The 19,874-nt window shown below is 36.1% G+C and overlaps 1 protein-coding gene across 3 annotated transcripts in view; it reads right to left on the bottom strand.

Moving 5' to 3' along the window:
• Nucleotides 1-19,874, bottom strand: part of Mgat4c (MGAT4 family member C) — a 255,566-nt gene that overhangs the window by 35,451 nt on the left and 200,241 nt on the right. For 2 of the 3 annotated variants that reach the window (XM_036169807.1, XM_036169808.1), the window contains exon 2: nt 12,204-12,253. The gene's annotated coding sequence lies outside the window, so the exon portion shown is untranslated. Of the gene's footprint in view, nt 1-11,626; nt 11,646-12,203; nt 12,254-19,874 lie in introns of those variants that run through there. The other variant, XM_036169810.1, reaches the window with a different exon arrangement.

The raw sequence follows: 19,874 nt of genomic DNA, 5'->3' as shown, positions 1-19,874 counted from the left end.
TTTTTTTAAGAAAAGGTTTCTATGTGTAACAGCTCTTGCCATCCTGGAACTTACTCTATATAGATCAGGCTGATCTAGAACTCACAGAAATCTCCCTGCCTCTGTCTTCAGAGTATGGGTTTAAAGGTATGTGCCACCACCACCTGCTCTATAGTTTATTATAAAACAGAGGTATTTATTTATTTCACGTATATATGTGTGCATGTGCCTAGTGTATGTATGTGCATTATGTGCACCCAGGATCCTGTGGATGCCAGAAGAGGCTTCACTTCCCCTAACAGTAACTCATGTGACTGGCAGGAACTGAACCTGTTTCCTCTGTAAGAGTAGTTAAGTCCTCTTTATTACTGAACCACCTCTCTAGAATGTCCAGAATGTCTACTTTTTGTTTTAACTTTCAAACTAATAGGCTTCATAATGGCATTTTTATAATTCTTTGTTTGAATAGGTCTGTCTCTCTTGATCCTTTTCCCTTTAAGATAAACAAATTTTAAGTGTTAGGGGATATGATTTAAACCCAGCATAATGAATCCAGAGTCTAGACACTTAATCATATCACAATATTTCTTCTTTGAATTTGAAATGACTATTAATAATAATAATAAAAATAACAATAATAAAGTATGGACAAATCACTAAATAAAATCCTAGTAGTGAGTTAGGAATATAGTATCCATTTTTATTGAGCATATCCTTTGAAAATAAATTCTGTGAATAGAAAAATTAAAGAAAAATGACTATTAGTTATTTAAGGTTAAAACAATAGAATTTGGTTTTTCTTCTATTAATAAATACAAATTTTAAAATGGATAAAATTAATGTTCTAATATAATCTGTAATTTTGTTATATGATTATAAAATTTAAAAGCAATATTAAATACAAGTTTAACATCCATAGCTTTAGTATATATTTTGTTTTACATGAAAATTTTCTTGACAAGTGTTCACTCTATTATATTATAATCATTTTAAAATCATTGCTCTCAGGCATCCTCACCACTGTTGCTAGTAGTCTAATCTGGAGTCATCCTTGTGGGTTCCTGGGAATTTTCCAAGCAACAGGTTTCTCCTTAGCTCCATAATGGCTCCTTCTATCAAGATACGTCTTTCATTTCTCTCCCACTCCATTCCTCCCCCAGTTTGACCATCCCATTCCCTCATGTTCTCATCCCCCAGCCCTTACTTTCTATTGCCTCCCCCCAACTCCAGTTTACTCCTCAGGATCTCCTCTCTTTGCCCTTTCCAAGGTGATCTGTACATCCCTCTTAGGGTCCTTCTTGTGTCCTACCTTCTCTGGAGCTGTGGGTTGTGGTCTGATTGTCCTTTGCTTTATATCTAGTATCAATTTATGAGTGCCTATGTTCCATGGGACTTGGTCCTGCCTCAACTGAATGTACCAGGCTTAGCTGTCCCTCATGGGAAAACTTACCCTGTTGAAGGAGGAGATGAGGGAGGGACATGGCTTGGAGCAGGACGAGGGATGAGAAGGGGATCTGTGGTTGGTATGTAAAATGAATTAAAAAAAAAATAAAAGAATTTTACACCTATATACACTGTATTATTAATCACCCCATTTTTCTCCAACAACTCCTCTTTAATGCCCTAAATATCCCCTCCTGAGCATATATATATATATATCCCACTGTGTAGAGTTGGTTCTGTCTATATAGGTATGGGTGTGTAATCTCCTGAAGCATAGAGTACCTAGTAGTGGCTATAACCTTATATTCTTCCTGAAGACACTATTAACTGACAATAGCTCCTTAGCTAAGAATGGTCCGTATAAGTTTCAAACTGATTTATACTGGAATTTTAGCTACCTTGAATGTACTTTGAAATAATTGCAATATGGTTAATGAATGCATACATTGTGAACTGATAACATTTTCAAGCAACATATCCTTCATCTTAATAAGTTATATTTGTGTGGTAGGAACATTTGGAATCTACCCTTTCAAATTCATGTTAGCAATAATATATCACAAACCATCTTTACCACAATGATTAATTGAATGGTAAAACTTATAATTAAAAGATATGGGCTATAGAGCTAAACAGAGACTTCTCAACAGAAGAAGCTAAAATGGCTGAAAGACATTTAAGGAATTGCTCAACATTCTTATCAGGGAAATGCAAATCAAAATGAATCTGAGATACCATCTTATACCCGTCAGAATGGCTAAGAACAAAAACCCTGAAGACAGCTTACGTTGGAGAGGATGTGGAGCAAGGGAACACTCCTCCAATGTTGGTGGGAATGCAAACTTGTACAGCCACTTTGGAAATAAATATGATGCTTTCTAGAAAATTGGGAATCAACCTCTCCCAAGACCCAGCTATACCACTCTTGGGCATATTCCCAAGGAATGCCCAATCAGACCACAAGGACACATGCTCAACTATGTTCATAGCAGCATTATTTGTAATATCAAGAACCTGGAAACAACCTAGATGACCTTCAACTAAAGAATGGATAATTAAAATATGGTAATATATACAATGGAGTACTACTCAGTAGAGAAAAACAATGGCATAATGAGGTTTGCAGGCAAATGGATGGAACTAGAAAAAAAAAATGATCCTGAGTGAGGTAACCCAGACTCAGAAATATAAACATAGTATGTACTCACTCATAAGTGGATACTAGATGTAAGGCAAAGGATAACCAGATTGCAACTCACAACTCCAGGGAGGCTACCTAGTAAAGAGGACCCTAAGAAAGACATAGGGATCACCCAGCAACAGAGAAATGGATGAGATCTACATGAGTAAATTGGGTTTGGGGATGGAGGTAATGGAGGGCAAGGGTTGGGGGAAAGAGAGCTTAGGGAAGTGGAATGTCCCAGCTGGATCAGGAGCAGAGTGGGAGAATGGAGAGGGAGATACCATGATGAATGAAGACCCTGGGGGAATAGGAAGAAGCAGAGTGCTAAAGAGGTCCCCAGAAATCCACAAAGATACCTTCATTGTAGCCTACTGGTAATGGTTGAGAGAAAGCCTGAACTGACCTACTCTGGTGATTGGATGGCCAAACACCATGGCTGTCATGATAGAGCTCTCATCTAGTGTCTGATGGAAGTGGATGCAGAGATCTGTGGCCAAGCCCCAGGTGGAACTCCAGGAGTCCATTTGGTGAGAGAGAGGAGGGACTGTATGAGCAAGAGATATTGAGACCACAATTGGAAAAAGCACAGGGGCAAATAGCCAAACTAGTGGAAACACATGAACTGTGAACCAATAGCTGAGGAGCCCCCATGGAACTGAACCAGGCCCTCTGGATAAGTGAGAGAGTTGATTAGCTTGAACTGTTTGGGAGGCCCCCAGGCAGTGGATCCAGGACCTGTCCTTGGTGCATGGGCTGGCTTTTTGGAGCCTGGGGCCTATGCTTGGACAGTTTGCTTAGCCTCAGTGTAGAATGGAGGGGACTGGACCTGCCTTGGCTGAGTCTACCAGGCTGGGCTGACTCCCCAGGGGAGATCTTGCCTTGGGCGAGGTGGGAATAGGGAGTGGATTTGGGGGTAGGATGAGGGAGGATGGCAGAATCCATAGCTGATATTTGAAATTAAGTTAATTATAAAATTAAAAAAAAACGATTATATGCTTTTAAAAAAATCATTGCTCTCAGCCTTTGTAATTTGACTTGAGAATATTCCTTGCTGTATACACAAGAGATTTTTAAAATATAAGACCTCTCACATAATATATTTGTTTCTAAAACAGCTAGATTTTAATATTAGAAGTGACTCCCAAATTGTAAATTAAGTATTTTTATTCAGTTTGGATCTAATACACAGCTTAATTCATTTGGCCTTGATTTATAAATTTCATCATATTCATCTATTTTTCTTAATGAATTGACATACCTGTCATATTTCATTGTCACCCGTGTTCCTGAATAATCCATAAAGATACAAATATGAATATATTTTCTCCCAACATACAAAGTATCTTGTTGCTGAGCCTTTTCCAGTATAATTAACTATCAAGTCATACTCTACTAAATGACGTTGTTTAGCAGAGCAATTAGAAATTATGAACAATTAATACTGCTACTACTCAAGGGAAATGGTAAACTAATTTGTTAACCAAGCAACACGATTTACTTCTTGTGTCTTTCTGAGAGTTGGTGTAGTCAGATCAGAATATAAATGAAAAATGGAGGGAATTTATTTTTTATAATTTTATTATAAGTCAGTTGGAGATTACAGACATTATATTATGCAAAATACATGCTTGTTATGTTTTACAATTAGGCTGCTTAACCCATGCTCAGTGTGTGCCAGTATTCTAGAAATAGATTTAGAGGTATGCAAAATTAGATGAGTTGTTTTGTTGTTGTTCTTGTTGTTTTTTTTTTCTTGTTTTTAAACATTTTAAATTTTTTGGTATTTATTATATTTGTGTTTTAATTTTACACATCAGCCATGAGTTCCACTGTCCTCCCCCCTCCCACCCCCATCCCCACCTTCCACCCCAGCCCCTCCCCTCCATTCCCATCTCCTCCAGGGCCAAGACTCCCCTGAGGTTGTTTTTTAAAAATTGAAGAACACCTCTGACAAGTACCAACTTTCTGGGACCATTGTTTCCATATGCAAGGACTCTATGTTCTCAGCCCAACTGATTTCTGTCTAGTTTCTTCAGTTTTCCAGTGTTCTCTGTTTCTCTGTCTTTGTCTTTGTCTTTGTCTGTCTCTGTCTCTGTCTCTGTCTCTCTCTCTCTCTCTGTGTGTGTGTGTGTGTGTGTGTGTGTGTGTGTGTGTGTGTTCTCTGTGTGTTTTTAAACCTGCTTTTTTTTTTTTTTTCTGGCTAATTATAACAGCACAGCACCTTTGAAGTGCTGCCAGACTGATACATCTCTATGATGGTGTACCATTAGGTTTAAGCTGCATTGTGATGAGTTTAACTTCCTTTACTTTACCAAGTCTCACTTTTCACTGTCTACTGTGTCTCAGAAAAGTCTCTGACACTGTTCTGTTAATGTTTGCTGCTCTTTTCTTCAGACTCTCTTTCTTTCCTGAATTAAGTCCTGTGGGAGAAAGGTCTCTATCCTTGGTTTCTATTGGTCACTATAGCAACAACATTTGCTAGACACAAGGTGGAGTGTTTGGTAAAAATTGCACATTTATTTTTCAAAACAATCGAGTACATTGGTGGGAAAATGTTGATGAGAAGCTTATTGTGTCATCATCGCTATACCAGAGTTTCATTGAAGCTAGGTCAAAATTCTTTATTCCTTTTGTGCATCCTTTATGCTGATAACAGCAGTGTCTTTATAAGGCTCTGATTTACTCTAATACTCTACCTATATTAAAGCACTTAGCAAATAATAGATACTTTGTCTTTCCATGGTAGAAATGTTTGACATCAACAGCTGCTTGCATTTCTGACATTGTCTGTAGGGATCCCATTTCAGGGATGACTATCTAGCAAAAGAGCCTCTTCCTTTCCTGAATGATGGCATCCATTTCATCACATGCCTTTGTTTCTTTGTTTCCTGTGCCTCAAGTTTCATCATCCTTAGATGCTTAACTCTCATTTATGTTTCAAGGCAACTACAAATACCATGCCATTTTGGCATCAGCTTTAAGGACTGAATATGGATGCGGGGTAGATTGGGAAGAACATTTTGAGTTTCCTCCTTACTGCTTGTGCCATTTTAGGTATAGCTTGCACATGCAGTTTCTTAACTTTAAATTCAGTATATCAATACTTGACTTCACAGTTTATTATTGTTATTATTGAGTTACAGTAACTAGTGATTGGTAAATGGACAAATACACAACAGTTTAATCTTAATTCTGACCTAACCTGAATAGAATGACATTATGAAGTTCACATTTCATTTTTAGAATTTATAGATATTTTGGCTGTATGATTTCAAAATGTAGCCAGGTGCCACCCAATAGGTGGTATAAAACGTGACTGTCAAATGAATTAGTATAATCAAAATCATCATATTGCATGCTTTGTTGACATGAATACAAATTCTGTGGATTGTTTTATTTATGATTTATCACTTGTAATAAAGTATAAACACACTGTATCTACAACAGGATTGAATTCTTTCAATTGACTAGAATCACATAGTTTTATTGGTTTAGCATTTGAGTCAATCACCTAAATAGCATGACTCTATGGGGAAAGTTTTTCAGTCTTTTTAGAATCAACCCTAGTTTAAATCAAAAGTATATAGCATCATCCATTCAAAACAGGAAGATCCATAACACAGGCTGAGTCTGGGAAAATAAAAGTCAACATCCAGTTAACACCAGGCCAGGCCTGAATCTGCTGTCATTCATAATGATTAGCGTAGTTCCAGAGGAAAGTTTTCAGATACAATGTTTGTTTTAGTACTTTTTTTTTTAAAGTAGCTTATTTAAATACATTTAAAATGCTTCCATCTAGATCTGTTCTGGTAAAATCTAGGAAAACAAAAAGAAAATAACAAAAACCCCCTTAACTATGTGGAAATCCATATTTCTCCTTCACCTCTGGGTAATCACAATTTCCTGTTTTAAACCTGTCAGAAGCCTAAATCCCTAAAGAAAATAGAGGATAGAAATTCTTAAATATTTATTAAAGACTATGAATTATTACTTTCTCCAGTTTATCTTCTTCACTGGTTATGCATGATGTCAGTGATGATACTTTCCTGAGACCTAATGAAGGACCTCAGAGGATAGACAGACCGCAATTAGACTCTTGCCTGGAGTTGCCTCTTTATATTATTAATTAATGTGTGTAGCACTCTTCAACATTGTAAGAGACATGAAAGTACAGTTATTATAGGAAAGAGTGTATCTAGAGTTTAATTTAAATTTCCTGCATGTGCATTTTGAGGGACAGTATAAAAACATTCATTTAATGACAATCAATTAATTTCTTAGATGCAGAGCAACAGAGATGTGAATGTGTTTATTATGCATATTAAGAAGAGCACACTGAAAGTAAAGGATATGTTAAACTATGAATGAACTACTTATCTTAAAGAAAGGAAGATCAACTTATGGCAATGCATGGTTTAAGTCATGTGCCTCTTCAGACAAAGAAGGCTCAGAGACTTTGATCATTGGCCCATTCTTCCCACCACCGTTAAATACCGACATTATATACACTAATTTTAGATTTTTGAATCTTAAAAGTTCATGGTGGTGGTGCAAAGGAAGACTGATTGTGAAGAATTGTGTGATGTCTATGATATTGGTTTCACATAGCTAAGGGAAGAAGTTAGTAATACTGAAATATGGGGTTTGGTATACCTTATATCTTTAGCATATAGAACAAATCACAACAAATGACAAAATAGACTGGATCTAAGTCAACAGTGACTATCAGTAAAAACATTCTATGGTTTCCAGTGCTTGCAGAGAATCTTTTGGGTGGACACATTGGGTTGATGCATTTAAAAGAGTGATATTAGCTGCTGATGTAGCCCATGTGAAAGAGTGTCTGCCTAACATACATAAGTTGCAGCTTAAAACCCTAGTATCATAAAAGTTGTTTCTAATTAAAAGGAGCTAAAGATGGAAAAACATGACTTAGATGTGACAAATGCACCTGTATTGCTTCTCAGTGTAGTATTAATTATATTGTGAAACAAGGGCCAATATCTTTGACTAGTGGCTCAAATATGATTGTTTATTAAAGTTCAAACATAACGTAAAATCAGACATGATTAGAACATGTAAACTGGGAAGAGTAATGATCATTCATTCATATTTATGCCAAAAGAAAATAAATAAATCCCAAAGAGTGAAGATAACTAACTCAATTTGATAAGGATGGGACTGAGCCTAGCTGAAGCTTTCCCACCATTCACTGTAGTACATTTGAAAAGATTGCAAAATTGTCCCTTTGGTATAAGATTATAGTCTTTCATGCATTTATTAGACCCAGTCACCAACAAAAGTAACAGACATGTATACTCCAATATAGGAGGAATAACACTCTCATATAACATCTAAAATTGATACTGTGACTGAAATTGAATTTGTAGTGGTCAGTGATTATTACTGCTTTATACATGGTTGTGCATTTTCTACTGAGTGCCAGATACAATCAACCTGGTTTCAGCATTACACACAAAATTCTTTTGTTGTGAACACCATATTCACATTCAATGTTACTAATTTTACCCCAAGGGTAATGATATCTGATAAAACAGGTCCACATCTGTTTCATTCTCAGTATCACAGTGAGGTACATAAAACGTAACTGCACAAAACAGCCTACATACTTCTATACACATTGTTATTTCTAACACTTTCTTCTCACTCTGGTGTAGTTAAGCTCATGCAGTAATATTTCCTTATTTGATTTGAATTTTTTAAAGTTATGTGTACACAATAAGGAATCTTAACTTTTAAAGAGGGACACAGTAAGAAAGAGATAAGAGGAGAGAAAATAATTTATGACTGCACAAAGTAATTAACATCAATAATAAATCAGTACATAGTTGTTAAAAGACCAAAAAACAAACAAACAAACAAAAAACCCAGCCCAATGACATAGCATTATTTCAGCATCCACTATCTTCACATGCTGTAAAATTTCATAAGAAAATATCTACATTTAAGAAGATTGACTTGTCCATTACAAGCATTGTAAAGAAAGAATAGCTTGGGGTGTGGTTCAATGATAGCATTCACAGACTGTAGGTTCAATCTGCTAGTTCCACAAAGACAGATGATTATCAAGATAAATATCTAATAATAGGAATTAGAATACATAGTCACAGCTCACTCTCACATTGTAATAATTCACTGGATCTAATTTAAAAAGTTTTTTAATTTGTAGGGGAAGATACTTATTTCCTACAATTTTCCCTATTCAAAATTCTTGACATTTTGCTAATTTCTCTAATTACTCATTGACATTCTGCCTGTGATTCTATAATTATGCAACACTGTTACAGATAATAAAGGGAATGAAGGCTCTAAATGTTTTAGTGTTTCTTGTCTTAATTGTATGATCGTCTTTGAGGTCAACAGTTATGTAGTACATACTGTATAAACTTTCTATCTAATTGAAGAAGGACAAAACCACTGGCAAAACCATAACATTTGATCATCATCAACACTCCATTTACTTAATGTTTTCTTATCTGATATCCAGTTGTTTATTTTGAAGATTTACACAACAGCCTGATTTTTGTGTTTGTCTAGTTATAAGGATAAAATGTGTTCAAATGTATATCTCATATTTATCAGATGAAAATCAACTTTTTGTGTGTATGTGTGCGTGTGTTTGTGTTGGTGTAATTTATGTTTGTACTTGTGAATTCATACTTTGGAGGCCAAAGAGCAACCTCAGTTCTTCAGGTTCTGTCCATCTTGTGTTTTTGAGATGCGATCTCAAAAGCCTGAAGTTAACCAAGGGGACTAGAATGGCTGTCCAGCAAGCCTCCAGTTCCCTTTGCCTCCACTTCACCATCAGTATAATTACTGTGGGAAAGCACCACTTGTGACTTAAAATGTTGATTCTGGGGATAGAACCCAGGTCTTTGTGATTACAATGCTGAGCCATCTTGCTGGCTTGAAAATGAATTATTAATGCCTGTGCTTTGTTTTCTTGAGTATAATGAGATTTTGTCAAATCTGGCTATCCATGTGTTTTCAGCTCAATTAATATTATTAGTAGTATATGCAATAACAAAACTTGCCATCCATTTAACCCACTCATATATTATATTCATTTGGTACATCTAGGGTATTTTTTTAAACCTGATGCTCTGGATTTAGACAAACATGTACCATGTTCTGTCAAAAGTTTTAAATATCATCACTATTGTTTCTATTTTTATCTCTATGGATTTCTGTCATATACATCAAAGGTAAATTGACCAAAGACAATTCAAATAAACACTTATTTTGTGCATATGCTGTAATGTTGTGGGAAGTTACTGTTGAAGTCTCCTGCATTCTTTTGATTACATGCATTTCATTTGTAATATACCTTTAGTTTGTCCCATCAAGAGCATGAAACTAGGGCCTGATAAGGTGACTCTTTCGGTTGGTAAATTGTTTGCTTAAAATGTGAGTACTTGTGTTTGATCTGTAGAAGTCACACAAGAAGGTCACATACAGTGACTACACATGGAATTGCCATGCTGGAGAGATGGAGACATCAGGATTTCTGGATCTCACTGTCTAGACAGTATAGCTTGGCTCTTCTCAACCTGTGAGTCATGAACCTCTGTGTGGGATACATATCGGATATCCTGCATATCAGATATTTACATTGCTATTCATAACAGTAGCAAAATTACACTTAAGATGTAGCAATAAAATAATTATTATATGGTTAATATATTTGGAGTTCACCACAACATGTGGAACAGTACTAAAGTGTTGCAGCATTAGGAAGGATGAGAACCACTGGTATAGCCTAATTAGACATTCAAGATGATGAGAGACCCTGTTACAAAGTGAGTTGATAAGATTTTCTGAGAAATGAAGCTTGATGTTGACCTCAAGCCTTCACACACACACACACACACACACACACACACACACACACACACACAGGAGAGAGAGAGAAAGAGAGAGAGAGAGAGAGAGAGAGAGAGAGAGAGAGAGAGAGAGAGGTATGTGTGAGTGTACCTGCATACATATATGCTCTTGCACAAACAAGAACTCACACTGACACACACACACACACACACACACACACACACACACACTCCCTCTCTATCTCTCTCTCACACACAATAAATGTGCTTTGAAGACATAAAATTGTTTTCTAAAAGTAAACTATTTTCATCAAATGAGCTCACTATAATGGTTTACAATTGTAAATTTAGAATTAAAAGACAAAAACAAAAACCTTCGTGGTTCGAATACAGGACCATGATAATGACATTTTCTTAACTAGAATAAGGCTGATTTAAACTATTGGAAATGGTTTTTAAATAGTTCAACAAAACCTTTTTAAATGTGTATACTGTGGGGAGACAATGACAGCTACTTTATTACATACCCCCCAAAACGTAAGTGTATTAGTTACTTTTTTTAATTGCTGTGATAAAATATCCTGATTGAAGAAAAAAAAGCTTAATGAAGAAAAGGTTAATTTTTAGACTACAGTTCCACAAGGGTAGAATCCATCATGGATGGAGAAGGCCTGGTAGCCGAAGCAGAAAGTAGAGAGATCACATTTCATTCCTACACAGAAAGAAATTGGAATGAGCTTATGAAGCCTCACAGGCCATCTCTACTGGTATACTTCCCCCAGCAAGCCTTTTCATATAATTAAAATGGGCTTTCACATATTGTTTTTGTAGATAAGCAGTATATAATAATGATAATTACACAAATCTCAAAAGCATTACAAGTCATATTATTTGAGGAGAATAAAAGATGAGAGGGGAACGCCAATTACTTCTTTTTCTTCAACTTGCTCACACAAAGTTCATACCCATTTTCTCTGTTGACAAGGCTTAATAGTTTGCTGAGATTAATGGGCTAAAAAGTCCTTGCTTTAGGGAAGGGAAAGAAATCATGGAAGCATAACAGAATTATGGAAGGGAAGACTGAAAATTTGTAGAAGTCATAAATTAGTTTGAAATAAAGGGTTAGCAGAGGTTAGATATTGAATTCAAGTCAAAAAAGAAAAACATTTATATTTACACTTATCTGAAAAACAGGAAGCCTCAAGTGTTGGCATCTTTATAATCAAATCCGTTGCTTTTGTAATCTGGCCGGGGTGTTGGGTATGAACAGTCAACCTGTGACTGTCAAAGCAGACAGAGCAAAACTACCCAGGAAGTTAACTGAAGAGCCTAGAAGTTCATGAAAATTAATAGGCCACTGTGTTTGAATTTTTAGGAAAATTTAAGATATTAATATATTGTGAAGGGTTCACTAGGAGTCAGCTTACTTATATTAGCATATTTTATTTTTTGTCTTACTATATTTTATTTTTACCCCATTAGTCTATTTGCATGGTTAACGTAGTTCTGTTTTAATTAAAACACAAAGCTACATACGTTCTACTCAGTAGCTGTTTTAGAAACATCCTCAGAATTATTGTGAAAGTGATTCAGTTGAACAAAAGGAATATGATCATGGCACCAATGACAAGATCCCTGAAGCAAAGCAAAATGTAGCTACTACCAGCAAATTTTAACTATGGAATATTTTTGTTAATAAAACGTATAAAAAAAAAAGTAGGTTCCCTCAGAACAAACTGTGTCACCAATCTTACCTTAAGAAAGAAGCTGTCATAATCTGTCCTGTATGAAAATTATTGTCACCCTGGAATAAAGAAAATTCAGTATTACTACTGTAGTTCTGTAACTCATCATTATTTAAAAAAAAAATGAACAAAATGAACAAGAGTCAGAGACAGACCCTTCTCCCACTGTTAAGAGTCCCACAAGAAGACCAAGCTGTACAACTTTCAGATATATACAGAGGATCTAGGTCAGTCCTGGGCTGTCTCTGACTCTTTTACTGGCTGTTGGGACGCTATTCCTTATACTGTATAAGGTTGCCTCGCTCAGCCCTAATACCAGGCAATGTGCTTTGTGTTACTACAACTTGATATACCATGTTTTGTTGATATCCATGGAAGGCCTGCCCCTTTCTGAATAGAAACAGAGAGGAGTGTATGGGGGAAGGGGTACAAGGGACTTGGGGGAGAGTGACTGGGAGGAGAGAAGGAGGGGAAACAGCAGTCAGGATGTAAAAAAAATAAAATGGAATAATTAAAAGATGAACAAGATTTTATAACATTTGCTATTTTCATGAAACTGAATTATTCTTATATTTACTACATTTTATAAATAGACATACAGTACAGAATACATTGAGCATAATTTATTCTATGTATCATAACGTATTTTTGTTTAATTAAACTATAAATTAAAAGTTATCAAATAAAATTTTAAACTCTGTGCAATATAGCACATTACAAAGATAACATATATAATTATCTTTTAACATAATTGATTTTGTACTAATCATTGAATTATACATTACAATATTTCATTTATGTTCTGGGCTATTTTCTCTATGAAAGTAATTTTAGTCTATAATACTGAGCTTCTCCTCACCTAAAAGCGCATAGGGTAGCTTGCTACAAATTTATCCATGTTATTGATTTTTCCATCATCTATAAGGGCTTACAACATTCACGAGATTGTTCCTGCTACAACATTATAAATTCATTGCCTGGAACACAGTTTGCTATTGAATGTCTGCCAGACTATGTTAACAAGAGTATTCACAGCAAAACCAAAGCTGTAATAAAATGAAAATGTGAAACAAATTCTATAAAGTTTGTTTCTTTCCAAAATCATTTGCATTTAACTAACCAAAGGAAGAATAGGAAATAAATACAGTATTACTTATCACTAATGCTTTCATGTATATATAAAAGTACCTCTTATATTATTCCTACACACAAATTCACTACTATTCTGGTGACCCTAAATTACTAATGTATCACCAAGGAGGAGCAATAATGCTGTTTTCTTGAATACAAACCCAAGTAAACATTAATTTGTTAAGGCCACAACCGTTTGTAGGAACCCACATGCTATTAGCTCAGATATCTTCAAGTGCTAAATTATTACTACAGTGTGGTGGTACTGTATTCCCCGAAATATTGTGCACCCTAATAAACTTTTCTGGGGCCAGAGACAGAACAGCCACAATATTAAACATAGAGGATAGTTAGTGGTAGCACATGCCTTTAATCCTAGCATTTCCAGAGGCAGAAATTCCTCTGGATCTCTGTGAGTTCAAGGCCACCTTGGAAATAGCTAGGCATGGTGACTCAGCCTTTAATCCCAGTGAGTGATAGCAGAAAGCGGGACCAGAAACTAGAAGCATTTGGCTGGTTAAACTTTCAGGCTTCTAGCAGCAGTTCAGCTGAGATCCATCCTGGATGAGGACTCAGAGGCTTCCAGCCTGAGGAAACAGGATCAGCTGAGGAACTGCTTCTCTGATCTTCCAGCATTCACCCCAAACTGGCCTTATGTTTGAACTTATTAATAAGAACTTTTAAGATTCCTGCTATACTACAGAGACTGCAAAAAGTATTAAGAAGAAGAGTAATTATAAATAATATCTTTACTTTTCTTGATTTTTGATATTTAGAAATGATTTGACTTTGTAAATGTTTTCTTTTATTTGTGCAAATGTGCACATGTGTGTAGAGTTATAGGTATATGAGTGTGGATATCTATGGAACTGAATTTACATGAGTTATGAGCCTCCGAACCAGGTGAAGAGAGCTGCACTTAGATCCTCTGCAAGAGCAGCAATTACTCTTAACCACTGAGCCATCTCTTTCAATATTGAGTGATTGTAATATTGAGTAATACGCTGGGCGGTGGTGGTGCATGCCTTAATCCCAGCACTCGGGAGGCAGAGACAGACGGATCTCTGTGAGTTCGAGGCCAGCCTGGGCTACCAAGTGAGTTCCAGGAAAGGCGCAAAGGTACACAGAGAAATCCTGTTTCAAAAAATCAAATATATATATTGAGTTATGAGCCTGAGCCATTGGCCAAACATTTATAAGTAATATTAAGCATCCAAGTCAATTATTTGGGAAGTGGCTGCAGGTATTTGGGAGTTGCTGGCAGGATAGAAACTTCTGCCTGCAAATAGTAGTTTTGGAAATCCAAGCAGAGACACAGGAGAAGGGCAGAGTCTGGGAGATGCCCGCCAGCTGTCCATGGAGCAACATGCCAACAGACTTGTAATGCTATGGACATGTGGCAATATATAGATGAATAGAAATGGATTAATTTAAGGTGTAATAGCTAGCTAGTAATAAGTCTGAGCCATCAGCCAAACATTTGTAAGTAATATTAAACCTCTAAGTTAATTATTTGGGAAGTGGCTCCCACATATTTTGGAGTTGCTGGAGGGATAGAACTTCTGCCTACAAATAGTAGTTTTGGAGCTTATATTATTTAGCATGTAAAACCTTTTTCAACATTTTAACAAATAAAATACATTTAGTGGGATAATGTGATAATTCAATAATGCATGTAATACATAATGATTAAATTAGGATACTTAATATAGGCATGCCTAATATTTTCACTTCTTTTGTGTAGAGGGCATTTAAAATCCTCTCTACAATTTTTTTTTAAACATACAATTAAGTTTTTCAACTATAGTCATACAGATAATTAAACATGCAAAATGAGATACTAAAATGTGTTAGTATCTTAATGTTAAATATCTAGCCAATGCTATTCTACTAAACCACATGCCCTTTAACTATCTATCTCTCTCCCTCTCACCTCTGGTGAATACTGTTCTAATTTCAAATCTACAAGATGAATGCTTTTCATTTCCACACAGAATAAAACATTAGCTATTTGCCCTTCTGTGCCTCACATATTTAACGTAGTATTCTTCAGTTCTCTCATGCTGTTGGGAAACATAGACTTGTATCTATTTATGACAAAGTAAGTAGCATGTGTGTGTGTGTGTGTGTGTGTGTGTGTGTGTGTGTGTGTGTGTGTGATTATACAATCCATGTATCAGTGTATCCAACAGAAAAGTAACCTCTGCCTATTTCATTTCTGGACTTTTAAAAACAGAGTTGTAATAAGTTTAGAAATACAGATCTCTTTTCCTTGTTTTTATTCTATCTTTCTTCCATAAGCATCCAGCAGTGAAGCTATTAGATAATATGGTGGTTCCTGTTGAATTGTTATAGAAAACTTCATATTGATTTTCAAGAAGGCTACCAAGAGTGTAGGAGAGCTTCCTCTTCTGATTCTCTTTGCTGTCTTTTTGATTGCAAACATTCAACTCGAGTGTCGTTTCCTTGTGGTCTTAATTGTCACCTCTTGGATGATGGATGATGGCAAACATTTAAGTATGCACTGCTGACATTTGCACATTTCCCTTTTTTTAAGAAATGCTTATGCAGATTCACGCCCTGGTTGAAGTTGGATTACATGTTCTGTTATGATTGAGTTGGCCAAGGTCCTTCTACAAAAAGCAATTAATTCGTCTTTTTAGATGAATATTTTTTTTAATGTATGATGACTTTTTAAAAAAATTACATACATTTTTTTTTACTTTATTATTATGTGTTTTAAATTTTATACATCAGCCATGGGTTCCCCTGCCCCCCCTCTCCCGCCGCCACCCCGACCTTCCCCCAAGTCTCTCCCCTCCATTCCCATGTCCTCCAGAATCAAGGCACCCCTGGGGATTCATTTAAACCTGGTGGATTCAGTATAGACAGGTCCTGTCCCCTCCTTCCAGACTGAGCAAAGTGTCCCCGTGTAAACCCAAGGTTTCAAACAGCCAGATCATGCACTAAGGACAGATCCTGGTCCCACAGCCTGGATGCCTCCCAAATAGTTCAAGCTATTCAATTGTCTCACTTATCCAGAGGGCCTGATCCAGCTGGGGGCTCCACAGCCTTTGGTTCATAATTCATGTGCTTCCATTTGTTTTGCAATCTTGGATTCAACAATTCATGCTCTTGCAGACCCTCCTCTTTCTCGACAGTTGGACACCTGGAGCTCCACCTGGGGCCTGGATGAGGATCTCTGCATCCACTTCCATCAGTTATTGGACAAGAGTTCCTGCACGACAGTTAGGGTGTTTAGCCATCTGATCACCGGACTAGGTCAGATCAGGCTTTCTCTAGACCATTGCCAGCAGTCTACAGAGGATGTATCATTGTGGATTAAAAACCTCTCCTCCACAAAACTGGAAAATCTAAAAGAAATGGATAATTTTCTGGATAGGTACCACATACCTAAGTTAAATCAAGACCACATAAACCATTTAAATAGTCCAATAAACCCTAAGGAAATAGAATCAGTCATTAAAAGTCTCCCAACCAAAAAAAGCCCTGGACCTGATGGGTTCACTGCAGAATTCTACCAGATCTTCAAAGAAGACATAATACCAATACTCTTTAAATTGGTTCACACAATAGAAGCAGAAGGTATATTACCAAACTCCTTCTATGAGGCTACAATTACCCTGATTCCTAAACCAAACAAAGATGCAACAAAGAAAGAGAACTACAGACCGATCTCCCTCATGAACATTGATGCAAAAATACTCAATAAAATTATGGCAAACAGACTCCAAGAACACATCAAAACAATTATCCACCATGATCAAGTAGGCTTCATCCCAGGGATGCAAGGGTGGTTCAACATACGAAAGCCCGTCAATGTAATACACCATAAAAACAAACTCAAAGTAAAAAACCACATGATCTTCTCACTAGATGCAGAAAAGGCATTTGACAAAATCCAACACCCCTTCATGATAAAGGTCTTGGAGCTATCAGGAATACAGGGAACATACCTAAACAATCTACAGCAAGCCAACAGCCAACATCAAATTAAATGGAGAGAAACTCAAAGCAATACCACTAAAATCAGAAACAAGGCAAGGCTGTCCCCTCTCCCCCTACTGATTCAATATAGTATTTGAAGTTCTAGCCAGAGCTATAAGACAACATAAAGAGACTAAGGGGATACAAATTGAAAGGAAGAAGTCAAGCTCTCTCTGTTTGCAGATGACATGTTAGTATACATGAGTGACCCCAAAAATTCAACCAAGGAACTGATAGAAGAATATTTTAAGTAGGGTCTTCTACTGTATCTGTTGTTTCTACATTCTATTAAAAACAAGTACAAAAGGTTTTAAAGAATTTGTTATAATTTCACTTGGCAATTTTTTGCTTTTGCTCTCTCTGATCTAGGTCTTAAATAATTGTCCATACCACTGAAAAAGTCTGAATCTTGATTACTTCCATTACTTTTAAGTGTTACTTTTCATTTTGGTCCAGGCTTTTTAATTGATGTTTTATATGGTGATATAGGAATCTAATTTCATGCCTCTACTTGTGGTAGAAAAGTAGTCATTCCAGAATTATACCTGAGGAGCCCTCATGGAACTGGACAAGGCCCTCTGGATAAGTGAGACAGTTTTTTAGATTAAACCATTTAGGAGGCCCACAGGCAGTGGGAATGGGATCTTTCCTTGGTGCATGAGCTAGCTTTTTGGAATCTATGGCCTATGCTGCTAGACTTTGCTCAGCCTTGGTGTAGGGAGGAGGGGACTGGACCTGCCTCAGCTGAATGTACCAGGCTGGGATGACTACCCAGGGGAGATCTTTCTTTGGAGGAGGAATGGGGGCTGGGTTGTGGGGAAATACTGGGGGGTGAGAGGAGGGAGGACAGGGGAATCAGTGGCTGATATGTAAAACGAAGAAAATCTCTTAATAAAAAGTGAAAAGAAAAAACAAAACAAAAACAAAAAAAGAAAAAACTATTTATTTCTTCCAATTTCAATTCCAGTTTTTTAATTTTAAATCCATTGGCTATGAATATGTAGATTCATTTCTTGATTCTATATCCCATTTTTGATCTGCTTGTCCCTTTTTATGCAGTACTGTGATGTCTATGTAATTATAGAAAAGAATGATAGGGCTTCCACCATTTCTCATATTGCCCAGTATTCTTTTTCTGTACAGGATCTTGTATGGTTCCACAGTACTTTAGGGTTATAGTTCTGTTCTGCTAAAAGTTTCACTGATATTTTGGTGAGCTTACATTCAATATACAGGTTGCTTGGATAGCATGGAAATCTAGAATTTATTTACTTTTCAAATTCATAAACATGGAATATTTCCATTTTGTCTGACTCTTCTTTTTTTCTTTTTATGTATTCTTCTCTCACACAATACACTCTGACTATAGTCTTCCTTCCCTCTGTCTCCACATCCTCCCTCATCTCCACTCTCTACCAGCTCATTCCTCTTCCATTTCCCTTCAGAAAAGAGAATGCCTTCCAGGAATACAGTACTGAACACAGTAAAAGACTAGACACAAACCCTCATAGCAGGGCTTGACAAGGCACCTTAGTACTAGGAAAAGTCTCTCAAGAGCAGGCAAAAGAATCTAAGACACTCCCACTACCACTATTAGGACTCCCACAAAAACAGTGACTTAACAGTTCATGATAGAAATCATTCATTCCTTATTAAATTTATTCTCAGGTACTAATTTTTGTGTCTTTGGTAAATGTTGTTTCTTTCTTGGTTTCTCTTCTTCAGTTACTTCATTAGTGGTGTGTAGAACCATTGCTGGTTTCATGTGTTGATTTTTTGTTCAACCTAACTTATTTTTCCAACTCTAAAAGCATTTTAGTAGTGTCTTTAGGATTTTACCTATAATAGAAAATGCCATCTGCAAAAGGTTGAGTTTGATGTTCTATTGTCCAGCTTAGAATCTTTTTGTTTTGTCTAATTTATTTTTCCCAGGACTTCCACTACTATGTTGAATAACTCCAGCAAAAGTGGACATATTCATATTATTTTAGATCATAGAGGAACAAACATTAAACTATTACTCATTTTAATATTTTAAATATATATTACTGTAACTGAAATTTTAGACAGTTATGACCCAGTGCTCTTAATAGGTAAGACATCTTTTTAGTCAACAAGTAAACAATTTTAGAGATTCCCTACAGAGGATGCCTTTTGCTGTGTGCTTGTCATTACAAAATGAATAATTCATCTTAATTTTTGTATTGTATATTTCTTTTTTTTCAGAGTGTATATTTCTTTTTTTTTCCAGAATGTATATTCTTTTTTTCATTAAGTGATTTTTTTTTGGTGTCTATTGAAATCATTCTAAGATACTGTCCTCTATTATGTGTCTTTATTCATGTTTATTGCTTTTCTTCTATTGAAACATCCTTGCATCCCTGGGCAAGGCTCACATTGACATGGCATGTTATCTTTTTGATGTGCTGTGGGATTTAGTTTGTTACTATTTTGTTGAGAACATTTGCTTCTATATTTATTTATCCTACAACTTTTTGTGAGGTTGGGGATGCATTCTGCATTTGGCTGGTTCTGTTAGTA

The sequence above is a fragment of the Onychomys torridus genome, chromosome 20, assembly GCF_903995425.1.
Source record: "Onychomys torridus chromosome 20, mOncTor1.1, whole genome shotgun sequence".
NCBI classification, from domain to species: Eukaryota; Metazoa; Chordata; class Mammalia; order Rodentia; family Cricetidae; genus Onychomys; species Onychomys torridus.
This window is presented reverse-complemented; position numbering and strand designations above follow the sequence as displayed.